Source organism: Balaenoptera acutorostrata, chromosome 5 (assembly GCF_949987535.1).
Source record: "Balaenoptera acutorostrata chromosome 5, mBalAcu1.1, whole genome shotgun sequence".
Taxonomy (NCBI): domain Eukaryota; kingdom Metazoa; phylum Chordata; class Mammalia; order Artiodactyla; family Balaenopteridae; genus Balaenoptera; species Balaenoptera acutorostrata.
Window position 1 is genome coordinate 9,262,890 of NC_080068.1, and position 24,041 is coordinate 9,286,930.

The 24,041-nt window shown below is 41.7% G+C and overlaps 1 protein-coding gene across 7 annotated transcripts in view; it reads right to left on the reverse strand.

Annotated features, from left to right (window-relative positions):
* Window positions 1-24,041, reverse strand: part of ABCG2 (ATP binding cassette subfamily G member 2 (Junior blood group)) — a 163,343-nt gene that overhangs the window by 130,613 nt on the left and 8,689 nt on the right. For 6 of the 7 annotated variants that reach the window (XR_009008425.1, XR_009008424.1, XM_028166993.2 and 3 more), the window contains one exon: window positions 21,012-21,408. The exons of the other annotated variant lie outside the window; for it this stretch is intronic. The gene's annotated coding sequence lies outside the window, so the exon portion shown is untranslated. The remainder of the gene's footprint in view (window positions 1-21,011; window positions 21,409-24,041) is intronic. 7 annotated transcript variants of the gene reach the window in all.

Below are 24,041 nucleotides of genomic sequence, written 5' to 3' on the forward strand. Positions count from 1 at the left end.
GTGACTATTTGTGGCCTACATAGGAGAACTTAAATTTCCTCTTCACTGGAATGAATGAAGAGAAAAAAATCTCTGTGCTGGTCAGGAAAAGGTAGAGATGGGAAGCAGAAATAATGCAGTAGGTCATGCTTTAATCTGTAGATGAGGGACTTCCCTGTTGGTCCAGTGGTAAAGAATCTACCTTCCAATGCAGGGGATGCAGGTTCGATCCCTTGTCGGGGAACTAACATCCCACATGCTGCGGGGCAACTAAGCCCACGCATGCCACAACTACTGAGCTCGTGCGCCTCAACTAGAGAGAGAAAAACCCACACACCACAACTGGAGAGAAGCCCTCGCGCCACAACTAGACAGAAGCCTGCACGCTGCAAAGGAGAGCCCATGTGCTGCAACAAAAGATCCCACACGCCACAACTAAGACCCAACGCAGCCAAAAACAATAAAGAAAATAAATAAATTAATTAAATAAATATTTTTTAAAAAGAGAAATGAAACACTTAAAAAAAAATCTGTAGAGGAAGGCCAACTATTATGATGCTGTAAAAGAGTCATATGTATTTAAGCTTAGTTATATATGTATTTAAGCCCTTAGTTATATATGTATTTAAGCCCTTTGGCTAGACCCAAAGACCCAGGTGTAATTTCCCAAAGCATTTGCCAGTGTGAAATGAAAACACATCTTTTTGCGCTAGCCATTCTTAAAGTCGAGCCTCTCAGAGGCACCCTCCAGAGAAGAAACCATTAATGAATGATTGCATTTGATGATTGACAAGTGTTTTTCAGTAATTTTACATACATTCTAACTACATTAAGAGGGAGGAAATGCCCCCATAACTTTGTATTTCATTTCCAACATAACTCACTGTTAAGTAGGTTGTCTCCTTGATATTCTATGGAAACTATATACTCCAGATTAAAGACTCTCTGAATTTATAAAACCACTATTCTGAAAACAAGTATAATTAGTTTGCTACAACTGGTTCTTACTGCCTTGTCCTAGTTCTTATTCTTTCTATGTGCCCATATACCCATGTACCATCTGTTCCGTAATCCATTTTAGAATTCTGAGAAGCCAAGCTCACCACCTACGTCTCTTGAGCCATGTACTCGTGGCTATTGGTATAACTTTGAAATTCCTCCAAGAAGCACCAGCGTTGGGGTACACATGAGGATAGACGAATGGCGATTATTTGAATTTCACTGATTGGTGCCTCTATCTCCATGACGCAAGACCTTCAGCTTCCAAATGTCTTCTGGCATCACATTCTGACATAAATCTTCTGAAGTCCTTCTACTGTGGCCCCTTCGATGTCTGATGTCCACGAAGCACTCGACGGTGGCACTTCGTTACTGCAGCTGACTTACATGAAAACACCGACATTCTCTGGCAGGGGTGCTTGCCTTCCAGGGCTTCAAACTCTGAATGAAAGCCCCAAAGGTGTCAGAAAGAGGCTCCACGCTCTTCAGTCCCCACTGTGCCAGAACGCTCTGTGTGGCCCACACAAGTGCAGAGATACGTCGCACCTTGCTTGTTCCCCGTGTGAGCTGTTTTTACTCACAACGCTACTGACATCACACACGTGGAGGCGTTTCTTACACCAACCAGTTCTTTCACCTGACACCAGTCCAGACACCAACTAAGGGTTCTACAGTTCAATTCAAGCCTGACACTAACTACCCAGAATTAGCACAGGCTGCACAGATCACGGGTCTCAGTCCTACAGAACTGCCCCCGCTTCAGACACCAGCTGCAAGTCCCAGGTCTCCAGCTACAAATCAGGTGTTCCCACGGGCCCCTCCTCAAGTTCGATAATTTGCTAGAACAGCACACAGAACTTGGGAAAACAGTTTACTTGTTGTTACTGGTTTAGTGTAAAAGATACAACTCGGGAACAGCCAAATAGAAGAGATGCGTAGGGTCAGGATGGAAGAGGCAGCACGCGGTTTCATGCCCTCTCTGGATACACCCCCCTCTCAGCACCTTGATGTGTTCACCCGCCCTAAAACTCTCTGAACCCCTTCAGTTAGGGGTTTTTATGGAGGTTCCATTATGTAGTCATGATTGATTAAATCACTGGTCAGTGGTGACTGATGAACCCAACTTTCAGCCTCCTCTCCTCCCTGGAGGTTGGGGGATGAGGTTGAAGTCCTTTAATCACATAGTTGGTTTCTCAGGCAACCAGCCCCCATCCTCAAATTCTCTAGGTGCCCACCAGTGGAAGCTGATGGTATGTTTTCAAGAGGGACATGTGACATACAGTAAGAAATATATATTTGGTCTTTGTCCTCGGTTCCTGACACAGCTTCTAAAACTCTTGTAATTCACTGAGTGACAGGAGTCACGGGAGCATCTTTTGTTATTCACAACAAGCCCCTTTCAACCATACTTGAATTTATGTTCATAAGATGACTTTTAATTTTATATCTGTATGAGATGATGGATGCTGACTAAACTTATTATGATAATCACTTCATAATACATGTAAATCAAATGCTGTAAATCTCAGACTTATACAGTGCTGGATGTCAATTATATCTCAATAAAACTGGAAGGAAAAAAAAAGAGTCATTTTCAACATCTGTTTTTTACTGTCCTCAGCATGTAAGTCATGTTTAAAAGAAGTAAAACAAGTACAGAAATAAGTACCATGTAATATAGAAGATAAAAGATATGCAGAAAAGAACCATGAGAATTTTTGTTTGTTTTTTGTTTTTAACAGCTGCTCTCCTTTTGTTTTTTTTTGTTTGTTTGTTTTTAATTTATTTTTGGTTGCGCTGGGTCTTCGTTGCTGTATGTAGGCTTTCTCTAGTTGCATCGAGTGGGGGGCTACTCTTTGTTGTGGTGCATGGGCTTCTCATGGCAGTGGCTTCTCTTGTTGCGGAGCACGGGCTATAGGCGCGCGGGCTTCAGTAGTTGTGGCATGCGGGCTCTACAGTGCAAGCTCAGTAGTTGTGGTGCACAGGCTTAGCTGCTCCACAGCATGTGGCATCTTCTTGAACCAGGGATCAAACTTGTGTCTCCTGCACTGGCAGGTGGATTCTTAACCACTGTGCCACCAGGGAAGTCCCAAGAACTATGGGAAGTTAGAGAACACTTTAGAGTACTTTCAAATGACCAAGATAATTTGGGATAGAGCAATTCTCTTACTTGAAGATATAGTCAAACTAAGATCACACTGAGGGGAAAAATGGGATAGGAAATAAATATAATTAGGGAGGTGGGGTGCAGAGGAAAGTCTTTCTTGATCTTCTCTTCAAGATAAGAGCAAGTTTGGTCACTTTTTCTAATCTGCCTGTGTGTCATAAGTATTGTAGTGATCTTTGGGAATGAGAGCCTTTAGTGTAGAGCTAGTTCATAATTAAACTGGCCATGCTCATACTGTGCAGGGCTTATGTCCCAGTTTTCATAGGGAAGTCCCAGTTTACACATGTAGCTCCAAGTGATTATTAATCATGCCCCCCTCACTCAAAGTAAATGTGGTTGCCCTAGCTTTAGATAAGAACAAAAATAATCCTTCACTAGACTCTGGTGCCCTCTTGTGATTAAAGCATAAAAAGTCATTACATGGGCTTCCCTGGTGGCACAGTCATTAAGAATCTGCCTGCCAATGCAGGGGACCCAAGTTCAATCCCTGGTCCGGGAAGATCCCACATGCCACGGAGCAACTAAGCCCGTGCGCCCCAACTACTGAGCCTGCGCTCTAGAGCCCGCGAGCCGCAACTACTGAGCCCGCATGCCTAGAGCCCGTACTCTGCAACAAGAGAAGCCACCGCAATGAGAAGCCCGCGCACCACAACCAAGAGTAGTCCCCGCTCGCCGCAACTAGAGAAAGCCCACGCACAGCAACGAAGACCCAGTGCAGCCAAAAATAAATAAAGAAATTAATTATTTTTAAAAAGTCATTACAGAAACAGAAGAGCTTTCCTTGAGGTTACGATGGGGGAATTTCACATTCTGATATTGCTTATTCTGAAAGAAGAAACCACTGCAAAATGTGAACATCCCAAAGTGGACCATCTACTAACTTCCCTCCATATCTCAGCTTTGAATTTCAAGTCACCAGACTTTATCACTGACTACTCTCCACGGCTGCTGCTTTCTCTGGACTCCAGGACCTCTTCCCCCTTTCATCAGTAACTGGAGCACTGTCACTCTCTCGAACACGACTTCTGTCTTACCTCTTGGTGAATTCAACATACTCCTAAGTGATTTTTCTAGCATGCTGGCCTCTGCCTACCTTGAACTTCTCTCCTCCAGTGTTCTTGTTCTCCACCCTGCTTCAGCTATACACCTCCAGGGCGTGCCGTGGACACTGTCAATACCAATCTCACTTTATGCGTCTTGCTCTCTGACCACCATATCCCACCTTTCCACCTAGCTCCTTCTAGTAACCCAACTCTAACAAAACCCCCATATTTCACTCTGCCTCATCCTTACTGGCATCTTTAATCTCCATACCAGCTGAAATTCCATGACCATTCATTATGATAATACCCTTGCAAACACCCTCAAGTCCCTTGTTCCTCTTTTGTGTTGCCACTTGCTTGGCAAAACCAGAAGCTCTAGTTAAATTCAAACCTCCCCCACTCTGCGCCTGCATCCCTGCAGCTGAATGTGGGTGGAGAAAAACACATGAAAATTATGATTTGTCTGATTTTAAATTCACGATAATGCATCTTAATGCTGGGACTCTGAATGGACTCTAGCAACTCACACTCAGAGCCCGTAGCTTCAGAGAACCTAGTAGCAGAAGGGGAAGTGGCACACACGACTCTGGCCTCCCAACTGCACTAGCGCCCATGGCCACAGGTAACTGGGCAGCAGCGGCAATGGGGCCTGGGACACTGTTCCTCCACTGGTTGAGGTACTCATGACCCCAGCCCTTGCGCCCATCATCCGCAGTGGTAGAGCCTGCGAACCTTACAACGCCAGACATGGTAGGGATGTCTGCTTGACCCCAGCTCCCCTCCCAATGTCTCCCTCCCCCCACTGTGGAGCCTGTGTCTCAAGGGATCCTGGATGCAAGGAAAGAGCCCACCATCCCAGTGATAAGAGCAGTTCTGGCAGAAACAAGGCAATAACCACCCCAGAGGAACAAGAAGTGACAACAAAGGCATAGAGCCACACCTCTTACAGAGACAGCTGAGGATGGAAAGTGCTAAATCTCAAATATGACCACAGGGAGCTCAAGTGAAAGAAACCATAAACTTGTATGATACCACCATCTACTGGAAAACAAAAGAAAGGACTCTAACAGCTAACCTGTCATTTAACTTCAAATGCACCGGAAGAGGAATACTTCATCGAGCAACATGAAGAACCACAGTAACACTGTACCATGAAAAGAAAATGACAATTTTACAGAAACCAAGCTTAAAGTCATGAATATTGTGATCTAACTGATAGAGAATTTGAAATAGCTGTCTCAAAGACACTCAACAAGGTACAAGAAAACTCAGAAAGGCAGTTTAATGAGCTCAAGAATAAAATTAATGAAGAGAACGAACACTTTACCAAAGAAACTGAACCTCTAAAAGAGAACCAAACAAATTCTGGAGCTGAAGAACACAATAAACGAGATGAAGAATGTATTAGAAAGCACTGGAAATTGAGCAGATCATATGGAAGAGGGAATTAGTGAGCTTAAAGATAGAAATCTGGAAATCATACAAGAAGAAGAAGACAGAGAAATAAGATATAAAAATATTAGGAAATTCTTTGAGAGATACCAACTCTTTTGGGAAAGGTAACATTATGATAATGGGCACCCCAGAAGGAGAAAAGAGAGAGAAGGGAGCAGAGAAATTATTTAAAGACATAACAGGTGAGGACTTCCCAAACATGGTAAAGGAACTGGACATACAAATCTATGAAGCTAAGAAAATACCTGATTACCTCAATGCAAAAGACCTTCTTCAAGACACATTATATTAAAACTGTCAAAAGTCAATGATTTTTTAAAAAAAAGAATTTTAAGGACAACCAGGGAAAAAAGGATGGTAACCTACAAAGGAACCCCTATTATGCTATCAGCAGATCCCTCAGCAGAAAACCTACAGGCCAGGAAGGAGTGCAACGGCATTCTCAGATACTGAAAGATAAAAGCTGTCAGTCAAGAACACTCCACCTAGCACTTACCTTTCCTATATGAAGAAGAAATAATTTCCCAGACAAACAAATTTGATGGAGTTCATCATCAGTAGACTGCCTTACAAGAAATGTTTAAAGGAGCTTTTCTACCAGAAACAAAATGGCAGAAATACACAAAATTTTAAGCAAGGTGATAAACAGAACCAGAAAATTGTAACTCTTTATCAGAAAAGGTTTTTAAACACTTAATTATGGTAAAAGGGTTAAAGGGAGAAAAAAAGAAAGCAGAAAAATAACTAGCTATCTCAGTATGGTGACAAACACAACATAAAAAGCTAAAATTTGAAATGACAAAAACATAAAGGTAAATGAAAACAAAATGCTATCAGCAGAAAAAGCACTACTTTATCTATGAGACTTTTTATACAAACCTCAGGGTAACCACAAAACATAAACATAGAGCAGAGACACGAAACAGAAAAATATCATAGAAAACCACCCAACTAAAATGGCAGACAGAAACACAAGAAAAAAGAAACAATGGAGATATAGAACAAACAGAAAATAGAAGATTAAATGGCAGTACTAACGCCTCATCTATCAATAATCACCCTAAATGTAAATAGATTGAATTCACCGATCAAAAGACACAGAATGGCTGGATAGATTTTAAAAAAAAGACCCAAGTATATGTTGCCTCCAGGAGACACCTCAGGTCTAAAGACAAACACAGGCTAAAAGTGAGGGGATGGAAGATGATAGTTCAAGCCAATAGAAAGCAGGTATAAACATACTCACATCAGACAAAATAGACTTCAGGCCCAAAAGGTAATAAAAGACCAAAATGGACAGTATAAAGGAAACAATTGGGCTTCCCTGGTGGCGCAGTGGTTGAGAGTCTGCCTGCTAATGCAGGGGACACGGGTTCGAGCCCTGGTCTGGGAGGATCCCACATGCCACGGAGCAGCTGGGCCCGTGGGCCACAATTGCTGAGCCTGCGCGTCTGGAGCCTGTGCCCCGTGACGGGAGGGGCCGCGATAGAGAAAGGCCCGCGCACCGCGATGAAGAGCGGTCCCCGCACCGCGATGAAGAGTGGCCCCCGCTTGCCGCAACTGGAGAAAGCCCTCGCGCGAACCGAAGACCCAACACAGCCAAAAATAAACAAACAAATAAATAAATAAATAAGAAAATCCTTAAAAAAAAAATAAATAAATAAAATAAAGGAAACAATTCATCAAGAAGTCATAATAGTGATCAATATATATGTACCTAACACAGGAGCACCAAAATAGATTAAAAAATTATTAACAGACCTAAAGGGAGAAATTGATGGCAACAAAATAATGTAGGAGACGTTAACACCCCAGTTACATCAATGGATAGATTATCCAAACAGAAAGTCAACAAGGAAACAGCAGCCTTAAATGAAAATTTAGACCAGATGGATTTGATAGACTTGTACAGAACACTCCATTGAAATGCAGCAGAATGCACACTCTTCTCAAGTGCTCATGGAATGTTCTCAAAAATAGACCACATGTTGGGACACAAAATAAGTCTCAATAAACTCAAGAAGATCAAAATCATAGCAAACATCTTTTCTGATCACAATGGAATGAAACTAGAAATAAACTACAAGAAGAAATCTGGAAAAATCACAAGTATGTGGAGACTGAACAACATGCTACTGAACAATTATTGGGTCAACAACGAACTCAAGGAGAAATCAAAAATTACTTGAAGACAAATGAAAATGAAACTATGACAGACCAAAATCTATGGGATACAGCAAAAGCGGTGGTAAGAGGGAAGTTTATAGGAATACAGGCCTACCTCAAGAAACAAGAAAAATCTCAAACCACCTACCGTTACACGTAAAGAAACCAGAAAAAGAAGAGCAAATGAAGCCCAAAGTAGTAGAAGGAAGGAAACAATAAAAATCAGAGCAGAAATAAATGAAATAGAGACCAAAAAGACAACAGAAAAGATCAATGAAACTAAGAACTGATTCTCTGAAAAAAATAAACAAAATTGACAAACCATTATCTAGACTCACTAAGAAAAAGAGAGAGAAGGTTCTGGTAGATAAAATCAAAAGTGTAAGAGGAGAAATGACAACAGATACCATAGAAATGCAAAGGGTTATAAGAGAATATTATGAACAGCTATACACCAACATATTGGACAACCTAGAAGAAATGGGACAAATTCTTAGAATCATACAAACTTCCAAGACTGAATCAGGAAGAAACAGAAAATCTGAATAGACTGATCACTAGTACAGAGATTGAAGCAGTAACCAAAAAGCTCCCCAAAACAGAAGTCCAGGACCAGGTGGCTTCACAGGCGAATTCTATCAAACATTCAAAGAAGATTTAATACCTATCTTTCTCAAAATAGTCCCAAAAATTGAAGAGAAGGGAACACTTCCTAACTTATGAGGCCATCGCCCTGATACCAAAACCAGACAAAGACAGCACAAAAAAAGAAAATTAAAGGCTAATATCCCTGATGAACACAGATGCAAAAATCCTCAACAAAATATTAGCAAACCAAATTCAACAATATATCAAACGGATCATACACCACGAGCAAGTGGGATTTATTCCAGGGACTCAAGGATGGTTCGACATTTGCAAATCAATGAATGTGATACACCACATTAACAAAATGAAGGATAAAACCCATATGATCATCTCAATAGATGCAGAAAAAGGTTTTGACAGGATTCAATACCCATTTATGATAAAAACTCTCAGTAAAATTGGTATAGTAGGGACATACCTCAACATAATGAAGGCCATACAGGACAAACCCACAGCTAGCATCATATTCAATGGTGAAAAATTGAAAGCTATCCCTCTAATATCAGAAACAAGAAAAGGATTCCCACTCTCACTACTCCTATTCAACATAGTATTGGAACTCACAGCTAGGGCAATTAGGCAAGAAAAAGAAATAAAAGGCATTCAATTTGGAAAGGAAGAAGTAAAACTGTCATTGCTTGCAGATGACATAATTTTATATAGAGAGAACCCTAAAAATATATGTGGAATATAAAAACTAATAAACAAACAAAAACAAGATAAATAACCAAACCAAACCAAACCAACACATAGATACAGAGAACAGAGTGATGGTTACCAGAGGGGAAAGGGTAGGGGGTGGAAGGTGAAATGGTTAAAGGGAATCAACTGTATACTGATGGACAGAAAATGAATTTTTGGTGGTGAGCACATTGTAGGGTATATAGAAGTAAAAATATAATGTTGTACACATGAAACTTTTATAATGTTATAAATCAATATTAACTGAACTCAAAAAAAGAAAAGAAAAAAGAAAACTGAAGCAATTAAAAGAGACTTCTAGATTTCCTCCACCATATTTGCCAAATCTTTCAAATTGGAAGGCGATGTATGCAATATTTGTGCAACCCATTCATTTGATAACTTGTAAAGCTACCACTTTTGAGTAGGGCCAGGTACAAGAAAGCCCTCCAGGCTTCAAGAGAAGCTGCCCTGACACTTGGGCTCAAGACCTAGCAGGCTAAATGGTATTAGAAGTGTCTGTTGCAGAGAGAGATTCTATATACAGCTTTGACACAAGCTCAAGTAGGATTATCACTGCACAGACCTCTAGGGGTTTGGTAAGGCCAGAGCCTTCTCTGATGACAAATATTCTCTGCCTGAAAAGCAGCTCCTGGCTTGCTACTAGCCCTCGTGTTTGAGACTAAACACATGACCACATGACACCAAGTGACCATGCAACCTGAATTTCCCATCATGAACCATAAAACTGGATGTACACAGCAACATTTTTATTGTAATAAGGAAATAGTATAAAGGAGACCGGGCCCCAGCAGGTCCAGAAGGCACAATTAATATGTATGACCAGTTGGCTCCAACTTCCAAGGTACCTTTTCCTATCATTTCTCTACATTTTCCTCAACCTATACAAGTGTCCTCTTGGGGAATTCCCAGTGAACAGTTCACAGAAGGAATAAAGCACAAGTCGAGTCCTCAGATAGATCTGCAAATGATGCTACACTGACTAAAGTGGATGTCCACTGTACTATAACCCACTCAGGCATGACCACAGAGGACCATGCTGAATGAAGCCCTCCAAGTGGACAGAACTTTGAGGGATATATCTGGTTATTTATTTCATGGCCTGGGGTACAAAGATCTATAATGATTCATGGGCAGGGGCTACTGGATTGGCCAGCTGGTTGGGGACTTAGAAAGACCTAATTGAAAACTTGGTGACAAGACGGACCATGTATGGGCCTTTTGGAGTAGACACAAAGTGTGTGAGAATATTTGTATGTCGTGTATATACCCAGTAGAGGGTATCCATGATGGTGGGAGCTGTCAAAAAATCAGATGATCAAGAGGATCCATTTTGTGAATGTCAGGAAGCCCCCTTCTCCAGGCATCCCAGGGCTTGCTCAATGGGTCCATATACAAAGTAGCCATGGCAGCATAGAAGAAAGTGTACGCTAATAACATGGTGTTTGCTTCCCTAAGTGGCTATGACTACTGCTGTAACTGTGCCCAATATGCCAACGGCCAAAGCCAGTACTAAGTCGCTGATACGGCACCAGTGTCCAGGGTGACAGGTGGCTATCTAGTAGCAGCTGATTAGGGTGGACTCCTTCCACTCTAAAGGGAACAGCTCCTTACGCTCTCAGGGACGGCTACATCTTCTGGGTAGACGTCTACTTTCCCCGCCTGCAAAGCCTTCTGCCAACACTACCATCATGAAGTTACAGAATGTCTCATCCATTGTCATGGTATACCACACAATACTGTCTTTGACCAGGGGAAGATGTGTGGTCAGAGAGGTTTGGAAATAGGTTTATGCTCTAAAAATCCACTACATACCCCATCATGCAGAAGTAGCTGGCTTGATAGAACAGTGAACTGGCATGTTGAAGGCTCGATTATAGTGCCAGCTGGGACACCAGGCAAGGTTGGGATGCTGACCTACAGCACGGGGTACATGCCTTAAACCGGCAGCCAATAGAGCACAGAGCCAGAATGTGAGGCTGTGGGGAACACAGAGAGGAATAATTCCTCCATCCACACCGGCTGCCTAGGTGCTTCTCTAACATGCTAGACATAAGCCTGCCTCCCTTTCCTTGACCTAAATGCTTTCCTCTGCTCTACTTAAAATTGTAAAACCTCCCTTTACCTTCTTGACTACCCCTTCCTTTACTATGTGTTTCCTCTAGCACTTCTCACCCTCTAACATGCTATACTATATAGATTTAGTTACTGTTTATTATCTGTCTTCTCCCTCTAGAAGGTGAGCTTTACAAGAGCCCAGTTCTATTTCATTCACTGTTCTATCCCCCATGCCTAAGACTGTGCCTGACACATAGTAGGTGCTCAATACATATTTCTAGACCGACTTACATGAATATCATTAAAGTTCTCGGAGAAGAGTAAACAAATGTCTCTAGTCTATTATCTTTATCTACATAAGAGACTGGTTGGCAGGTTTTTTTCTGTGAAAGGCTAGATAGTAAATATTTTAGGCTGTGGGCCATGCCCTTGTTGTTGCAACCACTCCACTCTGGCACTGTAGCATGAAAGCAGTCACAGGTAGCAGGTATATGATGGGTAATGCATGGAGATGAAAGAGGGGAATTATTGAAGTCCTGGGAATTGGGAGGGTGAGAAGGAAGTTCATATGCAGAGTCAGTAAAGGGAAATACTTTACACAAATACGTTTGATTGATTTCTTCTTCACTCCTCTCACTCCACCATCACAGCTAATACAACTGAAGTTAAATTTTCGGTTTGACTTTTAACTTTTGACTATTTTACATTTAAAACTCCCATGGACGATGTAAGTTGATGTAGCCACTATGGAAAACAGTATGGAGGTTCCTCAAAAAACTGAAAATAGAACTACCATATGATCCAGCAATCCCACTCCTGGGCATACATCCAGACAAAACTATAATTCAAAAAGATGCATGCACTCCTATGTTCACAGCAGCACTATTCACAATAGCCAGGACATGGAAACAGCCTAAATGTCCATCGACAGAGGAATGGATAAAGAAGATGTGGCACATATATACAGTGGAATATTACTCAGCCATAAAAAAGAATGAAATAATGCCATTTGCAGCTACACGGATGGACCTAGAGATTATCATACTAAGTGAAGTTAAGTTAGAAAGAGAAAGAAAAATACCATATGATATCACTTATATGTGGAATCTAAAATATGACACAAATGAACTTACCTACGAAACAGAAACAGACTCACAGACACAGAGAACAGACTTGTCATTGCCAAGGGGGGTGGAGGTTGGGGAGGGATGGAGTGGGAGTTTGGGGTTAGTAGATGCAAACTATTATATGTAGAATGGATAAACAAGGTTCTACTGTATAGCACAGGGAACTATATTCAATATCCTGGGATAAACCATAATGGAAAAAAATATAGAAAAGAATGTGTGTGTATATATATGTATGTATAACTGAATCATTTTGCTGTACAGCAGAAATTAACGCAACATTGTACATCAACTTCAATATACTTCAATTAAAAAAAAAAACCTCCCACAGAGTACATTTATTAATACAACCTCCAGTTAGAGCCCTTTTTTCTCACTAAGCTGTTTTTACTAGTTTATTCAACAGTTGGGGAGTGAAAAAAGTGTTCTCTACCGTTCTAGGTTCTTCTAGCTGGTCTAGGAATTAAATTGGCATGAGACAGATTAACAGGAAAAAATAAAATTTAATTATGTACATACAGGACCTCTAAAAGAATATGAGGCCCAAGGACAAGTTAGGCAATTGAGGCTTATACGCCATCTGAGATCAGGAAAAGGGGGTAGGGACTTCAAAGGGGAGGAAGGCAATTCACATGGAGATGGAAAAGCAAATGTTTGGTAACCAAATGTTTGCTATTCTGTGCACAGACAATGAGACGCAGAGAAAACTTTGGTCTCCAGGCCCTGCCAGCTTCCCCCTAACCCACCTAGCCCCTATTCTTTATAGATATCTCGGGTGGTACTGCTCTTCCTGGACCAGGCCCTTTATCTAAATTCTTTTAGGCAGTTAAGGGGGAGGTAAAAAGAAAGACTTCCTGAGCCTTTTATTTCTTAAAAACAATCAGCCCAGGGCTTCCCTGGTGGCGCAGTGGTTGAGAATCTGCCTGCTAATGCAGGGGACACGGGTTCGAGCCCTGGCCTGGGAAGATCCCACATGCCGCAGAGCGGCTGGGCCCGTGAGCCACAACTGCTGAGCCTGCGCGTCTGGAGCCTGTGCTCCGCAACGAGAGAGGCCCGCGCATCGCGATGAAGAGTGGCCCCCGCTTGCCACAACTGGAGAAAGCCCTCGCACAGAAACGAAGACCCAACACAGCCAAAATCAATCAATCAATCAATCAAACATACGCATCTGATTCAAGATCCTCATTAAAAAAAAAAAAAAAAAAAACAATCAGCCCAAAATAATTCTCAAGCCACGGAGACACATTTCAGGGTAGGAGGTTTTGTTCCCCTAAACCACAAATATTTATTGAGCATCTACTATGTGCCAAGAACAAAGCATTAGGATACACCTTGTAATAACAAAGACCCCATCCTCAGGAAGCTTACATTCTAATGAAACCAGATGATAAATATGTATATAAATGTATTAATAAGGTCATTTCGGATAGTGATACGTCCTACAAGGAAGTCACATAAAGTAATGGGAGGTTTCCTTGAGGAGATACCATTTTAGCTGAAAATTGAAAAATAAGTAAGAACCAGCCATGCAAAGACCTGAGGGTAGGAGGGTTTTTTTCCTTTTATTGAGGTAAAATATCTATAACACAAAATGTACCATTTTTAAGGGTAGGGTTTTGTGACATTAAGTACATTCACATTGTTGTGCAACCATCACCACCAATCCATCTCCAGGACTTTTTTCATTTTCCCAAACTGAAACTCTGTCCGCATTAGGCAGTAACTCCTCACTTCACTCTCCTACTGGTGGCAGCTACCATTCTACTTGCTGTTTCTATGAATGTGACCACTACAGGTACCGCATGTAAGTGAAATCATACAATATTTGTCTTTTTAAAATAAAGTTATTTATTTATTTTTGGCCGTGTTGGGTCTTCGTTGCTGCATGCACCCTGCGCACGGGCTTTCTCTGGTTGCGGTGAGCGGCGGCTACTCTTCGCTGCGGTGCGCGGGCTTCTCACTGCAGTGGCTTCTCTTGTTGTGGAGCACGGGCTCTAGGCGCAAGGGCTTCAGTAGTCGTGGCATGCGAGCTCAGTATTTGTGGCTCGCGGGCTCTAGAGTACAGGCTCAGTAGTTGTGTTGCATGGGCTTAGTTGCCCCGCGGCATGTGGGATCGTCCCGGACCAGGGCTCGAACCCATGTCCCCTGCACTGGCAGGTGGATTCCTAACCACTGCGCCATCTGGGACGTCCCACAATATCTGTCCTTTGATAACTGGTATATTTCACTTAGCACAATGTCATCATTATTCATCTATGCTGTAGAATGTGTCAAAATTTTTAAGGCAGAAATACTATTCCATTGTATGCATATACCACACTTTGTGGTATTCATCTGTCAATGGATGCTTGGTTTGCTTCCACCTTTTGACTACGGTGAATAATGCTACTATGAATATGGGTGTACAACTATCTGTTTGAGTGCCCTCTTTCAATTCTTTTGGTATATACCCAGAAGTGCAATTGCTGGATCATATGGGAACTCTGTTTAATTTGAGACGCCAAACTGTTTTCCATAGCAGCTACACCATTTTACAGTCCTACTAGAAAAGCACAAAGGTTCCAGTTTCTCCACATCTATGCCAATACCTGTTGTTTTCCTTTTTTTTTTTTTTTTTAAATAGGGCCATCCTAGTGGGTATGAAGTGATATCTTGTGGTTTTGACTTACATTTCTCTAATGATTAGTGGTGTTGAACATCTTTTCATGTGCTTATTGGCCATTTGTATTATCTTCTTTGGAGAAATGTCTATTTGAGTCCTTTACCCTTTTTTAATTGGGTTGTTTGGCTTTTATTGCTATTGAACTGTAAGAGTTCTTTATATCCTAGATATTAACCCCTCATCAGATATACGATTTGCAAATATTTACTGTCATTCCGTGGGTTGTCTTTTTACTCTCTTAATAATGTCTTTTGATGAATAAAACTTTAAAATTGAAGTCCAATTTATCTAGTTTTTTGTTTGTTGCCTGTGCTTTTGGTGTCATATTCAAGAAATCACTGCCAATCCAATGTCATGAGCTCTTCCCCTATGTCCTCATCTAAGAATTTTACACTTTTAGCTCTTAACGTTTGGGTCTTTGATCCATTTTAACTTAATTTTTGTATATGGTATAAGATAAGGGTCTAACTTAATTCTTTTGCATGTGGATATCCAGTTTTCCCAGCACAGCTTGTTGAAAAGGCTGTCTTTTCCCCACTGAATGGTCTTAGTACCTCTGCAGAAAATCATTTGACCCTATATATGAGAGTTTATTTCTGGGCTCTCTTTTCTGTTCCATTGGTCTGTATGTCTTTATGCCAATACCACAGTTTCAATTACTGTAGCTTTGCTGAGAGTAGAGGATTTTTTGTTTGTTTTTTGGGGGCTGCACCACATGGCTTACAGGATCCTAGTTCCCTGACCAGGGATTGAACTGGTGCCCCGGGAATTGAGAGCGCCAAGTCCTAATCACTGGACTGCCAGGGAATTCCCGAGGATAGTTTTAAATCAGAGGTCACAGCAATTGCAAAGAACTAGAGCAGGGAACTGGCAAACTTCTTTCTGTAAAAGGACAGACAGTAAACATTTTGGGTTTCACAGGCCATATGGTCTCTGTCCCAGTTACTCCACCCTGCTACTGTAGCACTAAAGTAGCCATAGACAATACATAATCAAACGGGTGTGGCTGTGTTCTAATAAAACTTTATAAAAATAAGTGGTAAGAGATTCTCAAAATCCTTAACCATCAGGGAAATGCAAAGCAAAACCACAATGAGCTATCACCTCACACCTGTCACAAGTAACAATAGTTGGTGAGGATGTGGAGAAAAGGGAACCCTCCTTCACTGTTGGTGGGAATGTAAATTGGTGCAGTCACTGTGGAAAACAGTACGGAGAGTTCTCAAAAAACTAAAAATAGAACTATCATATGACCCAGCAATTCCACTGATGGGTATATATCCAAAAAAAACAAAAACCGTAATTCAAAACGATACATGCACCCCAGTGTTCATAGCAGCATTATGTACAATTGCCAACGTATAGAAGCAACCTAAGTGTCCATCAACAGATGGATGGAAAAAGAAGATGTGGTGTATATATGTACAATGGAATAGTATTCAGACATTAAAAAGGATGAAATTTTGCCATTTGCATCAACATGGATGGACTTGGAGGGCATTTTGCTAAGTGAAATAAGTCAGACAGAGAAAGACAAATACTATATCATTTATATGTGGAATCTAAACAATACAAACTAGTGAATATAACAAAAAAGAAGTAGACTAACAGGTACAGAGAACAAACTAGTGGTTACCAGTGCGGAGAGGGAAGGGGGGCAATATAGGAGGAGGGGATTACAAAAAGGGGGGTTATTATGGGATATATGAAATCATCTGTGTGAAACTTTCGAAAACTGTGAAGCACTACAGAATTTAAAGAATATTTCATTCAATAAAAAAAATAGGTGGCAAGACAAATTTGCCCCAAGGACAGTAGTTTGATACCCTCTGGACTGGCGATCACAGTTGGGCATTTTCAAAGGCCTTAAGGAAGGCCAGTGTGATAAGAACAAAGATGAGAGAGAAGGGAGATGAGGCTGGAGAGATATACAGGGGCCAGATCACATAGACGCTTGTTGACCACAAGGAGGATGTGATTTATTCTCCCTCATCCATTCACTTCCTGAACATCCATCAAAGACCTACTAGGAGTTAGGGGCTGGGACTACATAGAAGTTAGGCTCAGTCCTCAGCCTCCTGGAGCTTCGAGGGAGAGAAGAGGCAAAAGCGAAGGAGTTTTAACACAGTTATCACATTTCCTTTCTGAGTCATGGCATACGCTCCATTCCATCACCTGAACCATGGGATTCCTGCTCTGAGCTTTACTCTACTGCCTTCGTTTGAGCCTTTATTAATTCTCTCCATGATGGTTGCAACAGTCTATTTAAACGGCTCTCTGCCTGTAGTCTAACCTTTTCCCAAACTGACCTCCATACTGCAGCAGGAGACATTTCTAAAATGCAATTCTGATGGCACTCCCCAGCTTCAAACTACACTGATGGCTTTCATCACTGTCAGAGTCAAGTTCAAGCTTTTAAGATGATATGTAAAGCCTTGCGTGATCGGGCCCTTGCCAACTTATCATCATCTGCTCTCCATCCCCTCGGTGGGAAGTGCTAGCTGACAGCTCAGGACATCTACTTATACACACGTAAGAACATGTTTAACTCATGATGAAGTCCTGGGGTAACATCTACATCAAAGAACAGCATTTGATACCTGCTCACGCAATATCTTCTTGCTGTCAGTGTTTCTACTATAAAGTATAATTATGAATTGAGCAAGACTTAGAAATAATAAGAGCGAACACATACAGAGATAGTCTGTGCCTGGCACTGTTAAGTCATGTAATCCTCACAACCACCATATGAGGTAGGTGGTATCATTGTGTCCATTTCACAGATTAGGAAACTGAGGCACAGAATGGTTAAGTCCCCCAGGATCGCACAGCTTCTAAGTGTGATGCCATTAATATTCAAACCCAGGAATTCTGACTCTATAATCTCTGTTGTTAAGCACACAAAGCCTCCTCACTAAACCACAAATATGTTATTTAAAAATACTGACCGAAGCTATGCCTGTAGTCTAAAAGTATGGTCTCTGGATGGTAGCATTAAAATCACCTGGGAGCTATTAGACATGCGAATTCTCAGGCCTGGGCCCTGACCTACTGAATCAGATCTCTGAAGTTAGGGCCCAGGAATCTGAGTTTTAACAAGCTCCCCAGGTGATTTTCAATCACAATAAAGTTTGAGAAGCCCTGCTCTAAAATGTTTATTCCTAGGGAGTAGAGGTGCTAATGGATGCAAAGGTTATGACAAACGTGGATAATTTTGACGAAAGAAGTAGAAACAGGATTCTTTTTAACGCACAAAGGTTTCAAATTTTGACATGAAAAGCAAACAAATCCTAGCAGAGAACAACAACGGTTGTCATAGGTTTTGAGAGGATGCTTGACAGGATGAAGGAAAGTACAGGATAAACCTGAACTTAGAGCAAACGGGCAAGTTTAAATCCAACACAGCTACTAACCAGCCGTGTGACTTTTCAGAAATTGCTTAACTGGAGCCTCAGTTTCTACACTGACAGGTAAAAATAATAATCCCCTTGGGCTTCCCTGGCGGCGCAGTGGTTGAGAGTCTGCCTGCCAATGCAGGGGACACGGGTTCGAGCCCTGGTCTGGGAAGATCCCACGTGCCGCGGAGCAACTGGGCCCGTGAGCCACAACTACTGAGCCTGCGCGTCTGGAGTCTGTGCTCCAGAACAAGAGAGGCCGCGATGGTGAGAGGCCCGTGCACCGCGATGAAGAGTGGCCCCCGCTCGCCGCAACTAGAGGAAGCCCTCGCACAGAAGCGAAGACCCAACACAGCCAAAAATAAATAAATAAATAAATAAATAATTTTAAAAAAAAAAAGTGAAAAAAAAAAATAATCCCCTTGACGTGCACCCCATGACGGTTGTGAAAAATCAAGCAGGGTAAGATATGTGACAATGCTTTGTATGGAAGGATAGCGTGCTGATCAAGTTGCATTTTCTGCTGTATCTGTTTACAAAAGAATATACGCATTTTCCCTTCTACTCAGGAAATGGATAGGATTTTGAGTCACCTGCAGTGACTGAAGAGATCCCTACTTTCTTTAGTGAAGGTTGCAGGAGATACACAGGCGGAATGAGGGGTTGCTCTGGGCTTGGAAAGACAGGGAAGTGGCCTCACCTGAGAGAATTGGGGCCAAAGCGCTGACAGATGGTGGTAGGACTATGATTATATGTCTCTAAACTCATCCGTAGCTTTACAATTTCTCCCCCCATAAAAGTTCATGAAAACTTAGCTTAAGCTTGATACTCAGCCCTGCGCACTTCTTACTGCCTGTCAGTGGTCTGCTGTGGTGTGGGCTGTTTCCAGCAGCTTCTATTCTGATTAGTCAGTGTTTGTGCCACGTAAGTTGTTAAATTTTTAAGTAACACCCCCATTATGCTCCATAATGGAAAGGAATGTTATTTGCCGTTTATTTCAAACAAAAGCAACTCCCCTCGGTCTGGGATGGTTTAATGGATTCATACTGAGCCTCACCAGGCCTGTTCATGCCACTGACCTTTTTTTTTTTTTTTTTTTTTTATAGTTTTTTTTTTTTAAGTATTTATTTATTTATTTATTTATTTATTTATTTATGGCTGTGTTGGGTCTTCGTTTCTGTGCTAGGGCTTTCTCTAGTTGCGGCAAGCGGGGGCCACTCTTCATCGCGGTGCGCGGGCCTCTCACTATCGCGGCCTCTCTTGTTGCGGAGCACAGGCTCCAGATGCGCAGGCTCAGTAATTGTGGCTCACGGGCCTAGCCGCTCCGTGGCATGTGGGATCCTCCCAGACCAGGGCTCGAACCCGTGTCCCCTGCATTGGCAGGCGGACTCTCAACCACCGCGCCACCAGGGAAGCCCCATGCCACTGACCTTTGATTCCACTGACTGTCCTTGACTCAATGACAAATAGTTCCAGCATGTGCATTAAAACAATGCAATTTTTAATTTGCCTATTCTGTCTCAAGCACATTTTTCTAGCTGAGGAAGACGCAAGCTATTGCTCTAGAAAAACTCCCATGCATGTAGGGGAAAGAATTCTATTATCAGGCTGGGGTTTCTTGTGTTCACTTTGCACACCTGACTTCCCTGGCCACAACTTGCCTTTCTTTCCCTTTTCTTCTCCCGTTGTTTGTTCCTCCCCTCAAGGAGGCACAGAATAGGTACCCTCCCTGTTATTCATTGTTTTCCCTCTTGGCTTGTGGCTTTCGGATTAAACGCAACTTTCCGATAAATATGTATCATTTAGGACAGGGAGCTGCTCAATTTAAAGAGGAACACTCACACGAGAAGAGAAAACATATCAATCATATTCCATACTCCAGCTGACTTTAAACCGCGTCACAGATTCGCACGCTGTACAATCTTCACCTCCGAATGGGAGGAGGAAGACACCAGTTATTTTTCTAGATGTGTGATTTTCAACTGAAGCTGAAACGTTCAAATGACCACTAGCTACCCCAGTTAAGGCATGATGTGGATACTTATTCCCCAAAACTGCAAAAATATTTCTGGCTCTGCTCAAAGTGGCCCATGCGATCTAAGGAGCAGACCAACATCCTCTCTCGCTTGGGGTGGCGTGGCTTACCGCATCTAGGAACTATTTAACACAACCCCCCAAACTCTGAGCCTGTCCATCAAAGCAGGTACAACCTGGGCACAATGGTGTCTGATTTTCCTCCCAGGCGCTCTACATAAATCATGTGCTCAGCCAAATACCTTCATTCTGCCAGCAACTCCCAACCCCTTTCCCCCAAAAGCAATAAACCGAGAGGGTGTCAGCCGTTGTTACTCGTGTTTCATGGACCAGTAGGTCACCTGGGAACCTGGGAACCTGGGAACTGAGGTCACCTGGCAACTTGTCAGATATGCAGAATCTCAGGCCCACTGAATTCTGCTGCTTTTTAACAAGATCTCCAGGTGATTCATACACACATTCAAGTAGGAGAAGTACTGGTTTCATTGACACACTTATTAAAAGCATATACCAAAAAAGAATCAAGATTCTCCACTCAGTATGAACACGTGAAAAAAACAAAAACAAACAACTCACCTCAGTTATGATCTGTGATGTTGGAAGGAAAGCACCTTGGTAGAGAGGCAGTGGTGATACTGAGAAGATTTCGACTCTTGTTGGCTTTCCCACAGAGACTTCAACCAAGATCCACGTCTATTAAAGTCCAGGAGCTTCCCTTCCTGCCAGCTCTCAAGGTGCAAGAGAAAGTATCAGAGAGGGAACTTACCAGCCCCTGGCTACGTCTTGCAACTACCAGAAAGACTGAGGCTTTCCAAATAAGCTAGCCATGGGATACTGTCCGGTTCTCCAATCTCCTTGAGTTCCTTTTTTCTCCACTGTTAGGTGGTTATTAACCGCATTTCCTTCTGGATCACTGGGATTCAAACTGACAACCTAATGCCTCTAACCAGCCTGGGATCCTTTTCCGACGTTCCTGGCAAGGGGATAGGAAAAGGAAGAAGTTCACGTGTCAGAGAGATATTTTTCTCTCTTTTTCTTTGTGCAAGAGAATCCTGAGGACAGTATCTCCGACACTAATGGCAACTTTAGCAAGGATAAAAACCGATTCTAGCAAATAGTTTTGCTCTGTGTAAACTTCCTGTCTTTTGCTAGACGTGACGTAACGGGTCTCCTTTCATAAGCTCTGTCTTCTAGCAAAAGAATACAAGCAGGAAGATAACACAGATTTGGAAAGGAAGTGAAAGAAACCAAAACACAGACAGCATTAGGTTTCAGTGCAAAAGCCCACCAGAGATTTGAAGAGAGGAGCTATATTTGGACACGCTATCCTTCTAATGCTCTTTTCTAAACCAGAAGTATAACAGGAAGTTAAGGTTGTATTAATAGGCATTTCATATTCTGAAAACATGAAGGAAGGATGTCAAGTGACAAAATATGACACATACTAAGAGCTTCTGGCTCCACTCTTTACCGCCCGTGACCAGTTTTTTAATCCAAGGTTTCTCGACATAAAATGGTGGTAACAATAATGCTTTCCTTAGAGAGCTGGCATAACAATATCATGAGATACGTGAAATGCCGATTACTGAACTTGCCTTGCTGGAAGTCCTCTTTATAGTCAAGTCACTATCCTGATTTTCCTCTCTACTGTGCATACCTAAGCACAGCTCAGGCAGTCAATAAATATTTATTGAAATGAAATGCAAGTTTAAAAAATCTTGATGTTGTTAAGAAATTCCATCTATTTCTTTTCTTTTTAAAATTTATTTATTTATATTTAAATTTTTTTTGGCTGCATTGGGTCATCGTTGCTGTGTGCAGGCTTTCTCTAGTTGCGGCGAGCGGGGGCTACTCTTCATTGTGGTGTGCGGGCTCTAGGGCATGTGGGCTTCTGTAGCTGTGGTGCATGGGCTTAGTTGCTCCGCGGCATGTGGGATCTTCCCGGAACAGGGCTTGAACCCGTGTCCCCTGCATTGGCAGGTGGATTCTTAACCACTGTGCCACCAGGGAAGTCCCATCTATTTCTTTTCATCATTTTTATTGTGGTAAAATACATATAACATAAAATTTCAGTCATTTTTAAGTGTTTGATTCAGTGGCATTAATTACATTCACAATGTTATGTAACCATCACCATTATCCATTTCCAAAACTTTTTCATCACCCCAAACAGAAACTCTGATCATTAAGAAATAACTCCTCCAGGGTTTTTTTAAATGTGAGGATCACTTTTTAATTTGGGGGATCCCTCCTCCCTCATGGTAGTAGTTGCACTTTACCCCTCAGAGAAAATATAATTCAGACACCAAGAATAACATAGATAGCTTATTTATTATTTATTTATTTTAACATCTTTATTCGAGTATAATTGCTTTACAATGTGTTAGTTTCTGCTGTATAACAAAGTGAATCAGCTATACATATACATATATCCCCATACCCCCTCCCTCTTGCGTCTCCCTCCCACCCTCCCTATCCCACCCCTCTAGGTGGTCACAAAGCACCGAGCTGATCTCCCTGTGCTATGCGGCTGCTTCCCACTAGATTAGATAGCTCTTTTAAATAAATTTGCATTTTAATCATACAACACAACAAATCTTCACACATTTGAAATACGTGTGATTTGTTCTAGCTCTGTAAAAAATGCCATTGGTAATTTGATAGGGATTGCATTGAATCTGTAGATTGCTTTGGGTAGTATACTCATTTTCACAATGTTGATTCTTCCAATCCAAGAACATGGTATATCTCTCCATCTGTTGGTATCATCTTTAATTTCTTTCATCAGTGTCTTATAGTTTTCTGCATACAGGTCTTTTGTCTCCCTAGGTAGGTTTATTCCTAGGTATTTTATTCTTTTTGTTGCAATGGTAAATGGGAGTGTTTCCCTAATTTCTGTTTCAGATTTTTCATCATTAGTGTATAGGAATGCAAGAGATTTCTGTGCATTAATTTTGTAACCTGCAACTTTACCATATTCATTAATTAGCTCTAGCAGTTTTCTGGTGGCAGTTTTAGGATTCTCTATGTATAGTATCATGTCATCTGCAAACAGTGACAGTTTTACTTCTTCTTTTCCAATTTGTATTCCTTTTATTTCTTTTTCTTCTCTGATTGCCGTGGCTAGGACTTCCAGAACTATGTTGAATAATAGTGGTGAGAGTGGACATCCTTGTCTCGTTCCTGATCTTAGAGGAAATGCTTTCAGTTTTTCACCATTGAGAATGATGTTTGCTGTGGTTTTGTCATATATGGCCTTTATTATGTTGAGGTAGGTTCCCTCTATGCCCACTTTCTGGAAACAAAACAAAACTATGTATTTCTATATGTACCCATCTATGTATGTAATCACAAAGAAAAACCTTTGGAAAGATATGACCCAAAATGGCAGCAATGTCTGGGAAGTATGGGATTAGGAGGTGGGGATACTTTTTTGAAAGTATACATCTCTGTTGTTTAAAGACTTCCCACCATGTATTCATCTATTTTCCTATTTCTCTTAGAGTAAAAGCCAAAGACCTTTACAATCTGTATCTTCCACCCCTACTCCTCTCATGTTCCCCTTTACCGATTGCAATGTAGTGAGACATATCTCCCTGTTATACC